The sequence below is a fragment of the Pseudorca crassidens genome, chromosome 16, assembly GCF_039906515.1.
Source record: "Pseudorca crassidens isolate mPseCra1 chromosome 16, mPseCra1.hap1, whole genome shotgun sequence".
NCBI classification, from domain to species: domain Eukaryota; kingdom Metazoa; phylum Chordata; class Mammalia; order Artiodactyla; family Delphinidae; genus Pseudorca; species Pseudorca crassidens.
In genome coordinates this window covers 9468976-9478477 of record NC_090311.1, presented here as the reverse complement: position 1 = coordinate 9478477, position 9502 = coordinate 9468976, and the positions used below count along the sequence as shown (strand labels likewise).

Sequence of the window (9502 nt, the reverse complement as noted above, 5' to 3'; positions counted from 1 at the left end):
AATATCGACTAATCGAATGACTAATCGAATTTCGACTAATCATTCTTTAAGTTTCTCTAAGCCTCGTGTCCTATTAAGTAGGAGGTGCAGATACAGTTCTAGGGAGAGAGAAATTGTTAGAATTGGCGCGAAGAGCTGTAAAGCGTTTTTCCCAGGTCACACAGCAGCCTGTGAATTTATACTTCCTGGACTGATTATGGGACAGCTTGCAAACAAACTATCTGCAAACGAATGAAGCCTATTTTTAAAGATCCCTGTGCCTGGAAGTTCTAGGCGGTGACACAAGAGAACCCTGAGTTCCAACCCCGAGCCAAACCCCGTGGTCCTCGAAAACTACGAATCCCAGGATGCACCGCAGCGCAAGGGCCCAGCGCTCCGCGCGCGGTCCTCCCCAACGCGCCCCAGGTCGCCGCCCCTGAACCAGGAAGACGCCCCCTAACCCGGCCCGCCACGCCTCCAGGACCCGCGCGGGGCCTGCCGGGACTTGTAGTCTCCTCGGGCTGGGAGTGCCCGCTCTGGAATCTCTGCCGCCGTCTGGGGGCTGAGGTAGCGCGGGCACGCGTGCGCAGTGCGCGGGCGGGCCGTCGTGGGCGCCGCTCCCGGCAGCTCGGTGCCTGTGGGACCAGGGGCCGCGGCGGCGCCGGTGCTCCCGAGCGAGGGCCGCCGTGAAGTTCGGCGTGAGGAGCGCGGCCGCGCCGGGGCGGGGTGAGCAGGGCCGGGCTCCGGGAGCGCGACGCCGGCTGAAGCGAGCTGGGAGGCTCGAGGGACCGGCGGGCGCTGGTAAGTGCGGGCCCGCGGGCGGTGGGGGGCGCGGGGTCCCGGGCTGCGCCCCGAGGCCTCTCTCCTGGCCGGTCGGCCCGCGCGGCTGCACCTGGTAGAGGCCGCGGGGCCGGCTCACCTGCGCGCGCCGAGTTCTGGGCGGCGGGAGGGGGCGGCGGCGGCGTCTTCCCGCGGCTCCTTCCTTTATTGTTTTCCTGACCTCGGCCCTCGGCGGCGTCCGGCCGAGGAGGATGGGGAGCCCGGCGGCAGTCGCTGTCGCCGAGGAGCCGTGCGGTGGCTCTGCTAAAAAGTACCGTCGCGCCCTCCTCCCGGACGCCCGGCCGGCCAGCTGTCGGGGGATTCCCGGCGGGCGACGCCTGTCGAATGGCTAGACTTAAGGGCAGAGCTCACGGGGGCTCAGCTGCCTAGGGGCATCGTCTTGTATTATGTTAATGCGCTTTCACTTTAGGACTCGCCGAGTCAGAAGTCGACTCCGCCCTGTGCCCTAGCATCCTGCAGTATTAGTGCTTTACCCTAGCACCTTAATGGTGCAGTGACCAGTGCGAAAGTTGGAAGTGACTCGTCCAGGGTCACGCAAGTAGGACCAAGGAGGCGACCAGAACCCAGGTCTTTAAGCTTAGAGGCCAGCTGCCAGTCTCACCGCTTTGGGACCGTCTTGAGTGGTTTGTGGTTTATTTCAGATTCTTTCTATTGACCCTCCTGGATAGACCATCAGAGGGGAAAGTGTTGTCATAATGAAAGTCGTGTTTACCGCCTTTGGTAGAATTCTAGTTATGCTGTGCCCAACAGCAGAGCATCTGCGCGCGGCTGGCCACCTGAATAATGAAACTCGATCGCTCTGTTGGGGTCAGGTCCTAGAGGAGGTTATAGAAGATATAGTAAGGCAATTTGGGCCATTTTTTCCTCCTCCGATTTCACCTTACAGTCCTATAATGCTTGTTTTCTTATTTTATGATTGATCGTTGTTGGTTTTGATAAGATTTTCTTAGCTTTAACGGAGTCGTTGCCGTTTGTCAATTCGTTTTTTTAACTAGAAAACCTTATTTCCTGTGTGCTTAACGACTGGAACCAATAGCGCACTATGCGGTTTATACCATAGTCTTTTATCCGAGAACTACTCATCTGTCTGCTTTATTTCCCCCCAGGCACACAGCTTACACACTTTCTATGTTAGTTTAAAGCCATTGAAACTCTACAGCAAAATTGGGGTAAGCTTTATATGATTCAGAGAAAAACTTGAAAAAATCATTTTGTAAAACTAAATGTTTTTTTCACAGAAGAACTTGAAGAATTGCTATTTAAAAAATAGTAAGATTCATTCTGACTAAAAAGCCTATTGCGTTTCATACTTAAATTTTCATAGTAACACATTTGTGGCAAAAGATATTTCCCCAAGTAGAGTTAGTTTAAATCCTTAACTTGGCCATATCTTCCCAGGGGAAATTACATTTTAGAATATTTATGTATTTAAACAAGAGTATTTAAGCTTAGCAGAATTTGAGTTAATAATTAATTTATTTTATAGTGCTGTAAACCCTACAGTGTATCCATTGATAGGATTCTCTTGAAGAGTGTACCTGTATCAAAGGATACGGCCATGCATTTGTCCTTTGTGGTAAGCAGAGGATAACTTTGTGGCATTAAGGAGATGTGATTTATATGTATTGAAACTGCTTCATACCTCATTTTATCTTGTTAATTAGTATTTTTATTGTTGTTTTTGAGGAAGGGGGGAAGTAGCAGGTTTGTATCCCCCTCCCCCCTAGTTTTAGCAATGTAGCAAAATAGGAAAGAGGTGGTGTGTAAATGTGAGTTTGTCATAGGCTAGGAGAGACAGTAAAACAGGATAAGTATACAATTGTTAGGAAACTGCCATGAGTTCATAAGCCGGAAGGGCCGTTTTAGAATTGTTTAAGGACATTAAGAATAGCATAGAGTTATTTTCTTTAAAAAGTCACTGTGGGCAACACTCACATGTTGGTTGTTAATATATAGGTTGTGATATTGAAGACCCCTAGGAGAATAACTTGGGAAAGATGGAAACATTTTATCTTTTTATAGGGCTTTTTCTCAAAAAACATTTAATGCAGCTTAAAAAATAAAGACTTTTATTTAAGCCTGAAAGTTCTTACATTCCTACTGCAAAACCCACAGTTACTTCTACCGATGATAATTTGTAATCCAGAATGAAATCCATGAAGTAATTTATTAGCATAATTTAAGTCGGCCTTTGACATTGAAGTACCGTTTGATGTTAAATAATTGTTCTTGTTTAAATAACTGTCATTTAAGAACGAGGAAGATAAATAGTTTTCTGAATAAAATGTAGTAATTATTCAGATGTGACAGTAGTTACTCACACTCTGCCTTTATTAGACAGAAAATTTCAAGTTCTGTAGCAGTAACTGCCTCAGCTTTATTACTTTTTCACATGCTTGAGCATTTTACTTTTGATAATATTAAAATTTGATTTTAAATTTCAAGGTGATTCTCTTATTTAGATCTGCAATGATACCATAAAATGGCTTTATTAGGAGATAAATATTAACATTTAGTTTTAATTCTTTTGGCCATTTGTAAGTACCTAGCATTTGGAAATTTATTGACTGGTATCAGAAAAGAGTTCCTAGGGTAGAAACTTTCTGTTGCTTTAGATGCTTGTCTGCAATGCTTAATTATTTTTAGAAAGATAAACGTGTGGATTTTTTTCTTAATTTAAAAATAAAAATTGTTGGTATTTGTTGCAGCAATAGGATTTTGTTATGCTTAATGAGTGACATTAAACCATTTGAACTCTGAGTGATATTTTTTCCCAGTAGTTGCTGTATGATAAAGAACACGTGAATTTGTAATTCCTAGAAGATATTTAAGCAAACGTGTGCTTGCTGTTTATTTTGGTAAGCCTTTGATTAGTTGAATTGCTTTGATTTAGGAGGATGGTATTTTGAGGATTTTAAATCATAAACATTCTTTGAACTGGAATTTCTGTTGAATGTAAAAGAAAAATCAAAGTCATTTAGGATATTATTTTAATACTTAAGTCTTTAGAGTCTTAAAAATATTGAAGTCTTAAATATTTTTTCCTACATGGAACCCTTATCAGACTTATCAGTCTGATAATTTTATTCTTCAGAAAGTTGTGGTTTTACTCCTTTGGGTAGCCTAGCCTTTAATAGTTTAACCCTTGAAATCTGGATTCTGGATTCAGTTTAACCTCTTCTTGAAGAAAGGACAATCACAGGCACTTAGAATTGGAAGTGGTCTCAGAGGACTTCTAATGTAGCATCTTGTTGGGTCCCGTAAATCCCCCATGGGAATTTCCACATCAGGTGTTCCTGTCATTACTGAGGGCAGTGGTGCTGTGCCGTATGTCGTCAGGTTATTGAGCGGTCTGAGCTTGGTGAGAACAGATTTAAGACAGTTATATTTTTCCACATTGACTGCTTTCAACTATGCTTTGTTGGATCTTCCCTCTCCCTGCTTCCTCATGATTTCATGGGCAAATGGTAGCTTTTCTATCATTCACAGCTATTAAAAGCTCCAGTCTAATCTATTTCAGTTTAAACCTTCAATCTCCTATTAAAGCTCCACTCCTCCTTTAACCCAGTATCTGGCCACTTATTCCCTGAAGCACTTGGAGTGGGGAGGGATTGTGATGTGCTCCCTGGATACCTCTTTCTTTTCCCTCTTTGTGGATGTATTTGAATAGAGACTAGTTAGAAGAAAAATGAAAAAAGGCGACTCTTTCTTGCCTGGCGTTATTAAAGCCTTTTCTTGATTAACAGTGGCGAGCCATTAATATCTAGTGGTAGGCTTCCAAACTGGAATTTTTGGTGAGATCTTGCAGGGAGAGTCCCCACTGCACAGTCCCTGGATATGAAATTTGCTGTGGGTAAACCTTTACCAATCTACACTCCTTCCTCATTTCTGTCCTCTCAGTCTACTTGCTGGTTCTTATGAGTGTTTGGGGGTAAGGTGGGTTTCTCTCTGCAGCCAGATTTTTTGATAACAGCAAGACAGCTCAAGTCCAGCTACCTTCTGTAATTTACACTTAATACACTGGAAACTTACTTCCTTTTGATGTCAAATGGTGGCCTGCAGCCTGCTTAAGTCTGCTCCCTTTCTGTGCCCTGCCGTTTCTCATCAATTCTCTTTGTCCCCCTGCTCAAATAGGCACAGGGTCACTCAGTTTACTTCATAAGCAGACACTGAACTGGAGAAAGAGATGACAATTTGTCCTTCTTGTAGGCACTTCTGATCTTGGTGAATGATTGTCTTGGGGCCCCCTACCACTGCTTTTGGGTGACCATCACCTTCCTTCTCCCTGAACACTTGGAATACTTGTGTTTTTCCCTCTCTCCTGTCAGCTGCTCGTGTAGAGTGGAATGACGGTAAGACGTTGGTTAGAGTACCATAGCCCTGAGGTGTGTGTGGGGTGTCAGGGCCAGACTCCACAGGTATTTGATCCTTGATGTCTGTATATCTTAAGCTTTGTGTTGTCAGAAGTTTTGGGACAAGAGTAGTCTCATTCAGCATCTAATCAGGACTTGAGTAGTGAAGTCCTGTGGGCCTAATGAAGTCTCACTGTGCAGAATTTAATTTTTCTTTTTCTTTTCTTTCTCTCTTTTTGATTTTTGTTTTGTTTTTATTTTTTTGACTTGCTTCATGGTTCCTGACTGATGAAGTGTTAACTGTGTGTGTTAATTTATGAATGTTTGTATGATCTAACTATGCCCTTAGAGCACAAGTAAAGCTGAAGGATAGATTTTGTAGAGGTTTTAATTACACAGTTTTATCTGTTCTTACCTCATACGAGCTTTACTGAAAGTATAAATCCAAACAGAAATATACTATCGAACCTTTTTCCTTCCATCATCTAAGCAAACCAGTCGATTAAATCGTTTGCTAAATGATTTCTCATCAGATGACGCAAAAGCGGCTTTCTGTCTGGAAACTTAAACATTAATATTTGATGCAATAATTATGGGTTCCTTAATTTTTCATTCAACAAATTGTTATTGAGTCCCTTCCATGTTCCAGCCACTGTTTTAGGCATTGGAGAAACAATAGTAAATAGAAAAAAAGTCCCTGATCTCATGGAGCCTACATTCCAGTGTGGGGAAACAGACAAGAAATAAGTAAATGATATTGTTTGTTAGCAGTAAATACTAAGGAGAAAAATGAAGTGGGGAAGGGAGATGGGAAGTGGCAGGACAGTTTGGAGCATTTGCAGTTTTAGATGGGGCGTCAAGAAGGCTTCCCTGAGAAAGTGACATTTGAGTTAAAAGGCTCCGAGTGGGGAGCTTGTCTAGTGTGGTAGGCGTCAGTGACTAGATGAGTAATCAAGCGGGGGAACTGGGACAGTTTGGGGTGGGGGGTAGGTGAAGCCTGTATGTCTTTGTAAGAGCTTTGGTTTTTACTTTGAATGAGATGGGATTGCATTAAAACAGTGGTTCTTAACCTTGGCTGAATGTGGGAATTATTGGGGGAGCTTTAAAAATGTACTGATGCTTAGATCCGATCTCCAGAGTTTCTGATTTAATTGGTCTGAATGCTCTAATCCAGGCATCAGGATTTTCAAAAAAACTCCCAGGTAATTTTAATAAGCAGCCAAAGTTGAAGAGATTTGAGCAGAGTGACATTTTATAGTACTGAAGAACATGGGCTTTAGAGCCAGATTCCCCTGGTTTGGATCCTGGCTCTGCCACTTCCTAATCATGTGACCTTGTACAAGTTATTTTTAAAATCTTCTGTGCTTTGTTTTTCTCATCTGTAAAATTATTATAAGGATTAAATTAATTTTAAATATTTGCTTGGCAAATATTGAATAAACACTCGAACATACGTTTTAATGAGATCACTCTGACAGCTGTATTGAAAATGGAGTGAAGGGGGCAGGGATGCCCTTGCAGTAGTCCAGCTAAGAGGTGATGGTGGCTTGGACCAGAGTGGCAGCAATGCAAATGGTGGGATTCTGGATATACTTAGAAGATGGAGCCAGTAGGATTTGCTTATGGACTGGACATGGAATGAGAGAAACAAGTCTTGATCAAGTGTGACTCCAAATTTTGCCTGAACAGCTGGAAGAAGGGAGTGACTTTACTGAGATGGGAAGGACAGAGGGGAACAGATTGCTGAGGGGGTATATCTGGGCTCAGTTTGCTAAGTGTGAGAGGCCTGTTAGGTAAGTAAGTAGATCCATAGAGTTGGCAGTTGTATACATGAGTCTGGAGTCCAGCAGAGTGTCCAGGGCTGGAGATCGCAGTATTTAGACCTATGTGAATGGGTGAGCTCACCAAGAGATTGAGTGTAAATAGAGAAGAGGTCCGTGGACCATCCCCTGGGACACTACAACATTCAGAGGTCTAGGAGAGGAAATGTTTTTTAAGGTTTCTGATGTGCTCTGGAATGAAAGATAAAAGACAGTTATAATTCTTTTTTTTTTTTAAACAGCTTGGTTGAGGAATAATTCACTCAAAGTGTACAATTCAATGGTTTTAATATATTTGCAGAACTGTGCAACTGTTATCACAGTCAGTTTTAGAGTATTTTTAGCACCTTAAAGAGAAACCCTGAACCCTCCCATCTCTAGGCAACTCTTCATTCCTTCCCATCCCCCATCCTCCTAGGCAACTACTAATCTACTTTCTATCTTCATAGATTTGCTCATTCTGGATATTTCAGATCAGTGGAATCATATAGTGTTGTGATCTATTTAGAGAGAAGTGATATCCGTTAATCCCTGGCTTCTAGATTCATTAGATGCTAAATCATTTGGTAAAGGTGGGGACTATAAGATCTCATCACTGTAAAGATACATATACGTACATTTTGCTCTTTGTAATTGGTAAGAGCACTGGGGTGAAATTTTGAGACTGAATATTCTGTTCCCTAACAACCTGTTTTCTTGTGGTATTGGTATTCATTGAAGACTCTTGCTTAAATCAGTGATTATATTGGAATTGCAAAGTGGTGATTTTCTATTACTATCATATTTTCAAAGATCATGAGTTCATACTAACTGATTCAGATGCATTGTATAGAATTTTTCCTTTTGTTTTGTATTTGTACGTTTTTTCCCTTACTGTGAAAATCTAGGTTCCTAATAACAAAATTTGTTTTATTTTACTTTAAATATAATCATAGCATCAGTATGTTTACATTGTCCTGTGATGCACCTGAAGTACTATCATTTGCATAAAATTGTTTCAGAATTACAGAAGCAAGTAGGATTGCTGGTCATAGGGTAAATGCACATGTTAAATAGTGCCAGATTCTTCTCAGTAGGGTCATACCATTCTGCATTCCCACCAGCAATATAAGAGAGTTACTGTTTTCTTACAGCCTTACTAGTATTGTAGGTTGTCAGATTTCTGAATTTTTGCCAGTCTCATAGATGAGAAGTGGTATCTCTGTGTAGTATAGACTTTTTTTGAACTTTTCTTATGAAAAAAAGTTCTTATTAACCTTTCTTTTTGTAATGAAGGATTGTGAACTTCCACAGAAGTAGACAGGATTGTATAACTACAGTACCCATCATCTAGCCCCGACAACTGCCCACCCAGGCCATCCCTCCTCCATCCACCCCTCCTTCCAGAGTATTCAGATAATGTTTTGTCTCTGTATGAATAAATATCTCTAAATGATGCGAATTCATTTTCTTAGTAACATAACCACAATACCATCACCACACTGAAAAAAATATATATGTTTCCTTAATTTCATGAGGCAGTATTCAAATTTCCGGTTTCCTTAGATAACTCAGTGTTGTTGTTGTTAACAAGATTTAGATAAGGCCCACATGTTGTGATTATGTCTTTTTAGGTCTTTTAACTTATAAGTTCTTCCTCCAGTTCCTTTCCCCCTACTCCCTTGGAATTTATTTCTGAAGAAGCCATGTTGTTTGTCCTGAGAAACTAATTATAGTTTGAATTTTGCTGTTTGAATCTCTGTGATATAGGTTAACGTATTCTTTCTCTGTCTTCTCTATTTCCTATAAATTGGTAGTTAGATCTAGATTCAGGTATTTGTACTTTTTTTTTTCATAAGTGTTTTATAGATGGTATAAATTCCACAAGGAGGCACATGAAGTCTGGTTGCCTTTTTTTGCTTGTGGTGTCAGTAGCAATGCCTACAGTATCGTGTGTCATTTTGGGATTTTCTTATCATGAGTGATTGAGCATCTCTTAATATGTTTGAGGGTCATTTTTATGTCTTTTTCTGTGGAATGTCTGTTCATGTCTTTTGCCCACTTTTCTACTGAAGTTTTGATATATTTCCCTTGACATTTTTTGCAGACTCTTTAAATGTTAGGGAGATTAGCCCTTTGTAATATAAGCTGCAAGTATTTTCTACTGGTTTTGACTTGCTGATCAGGATTTGCCATGCAAAATATTTTTTAAAAAGTTATTTGTAGTCAAATTTATTTAATGAATTTTTTATTATGCTGGATTTTTAAAACTTTTTGGAGTTTAAATTACATACAATAAACTGTATCCATTTAAAGTTTACAATTTGATGAGTTTTGACCATATTGTTGCATGCAGTAGGAGTCCCTTTATATTGTAGACTGCTTTTCCATTGTATAAACATACTACATTTTGTTTATCTTTTCACCTTTTGATGGACATTTGGGTTGTTTCTAGTTTGTAGCTATTATGAATAAAGCTGCTACTACTAATGGTTGTGAATTAGTCTTTGCATGAATATATGTTTTCATTTC

At 40.9% G+C, this 9502-nt stretch overlaps 1 protein-coding gene across 3 annotated transcripts in view; it reads left to right on the top strand.

Moving 5' to 3' along the window:
• The first annotated feature begins 518 nt into the window (after window positions 1–518).
• The window catches only part of PLEKHA1 (pleckstrin homology domain containing A1), a 58673-nt gene continuing 49689 nt past the window's right edge, over window positions 519–9502 (top strand). The window contains exon 1 of one of the 3 annotated variants that reach the window (XM_067709164.1): window positions 519–780. The gene's annotated coding sequence lies outside the window, so the exon portion shown is untranslated. The remainder of the gene's footprint in view (window positions 781–9502) is intronic. The other 2 variants (XM_067709163.1, XM_067709165.1) reach the window with 2 other exon arrangements.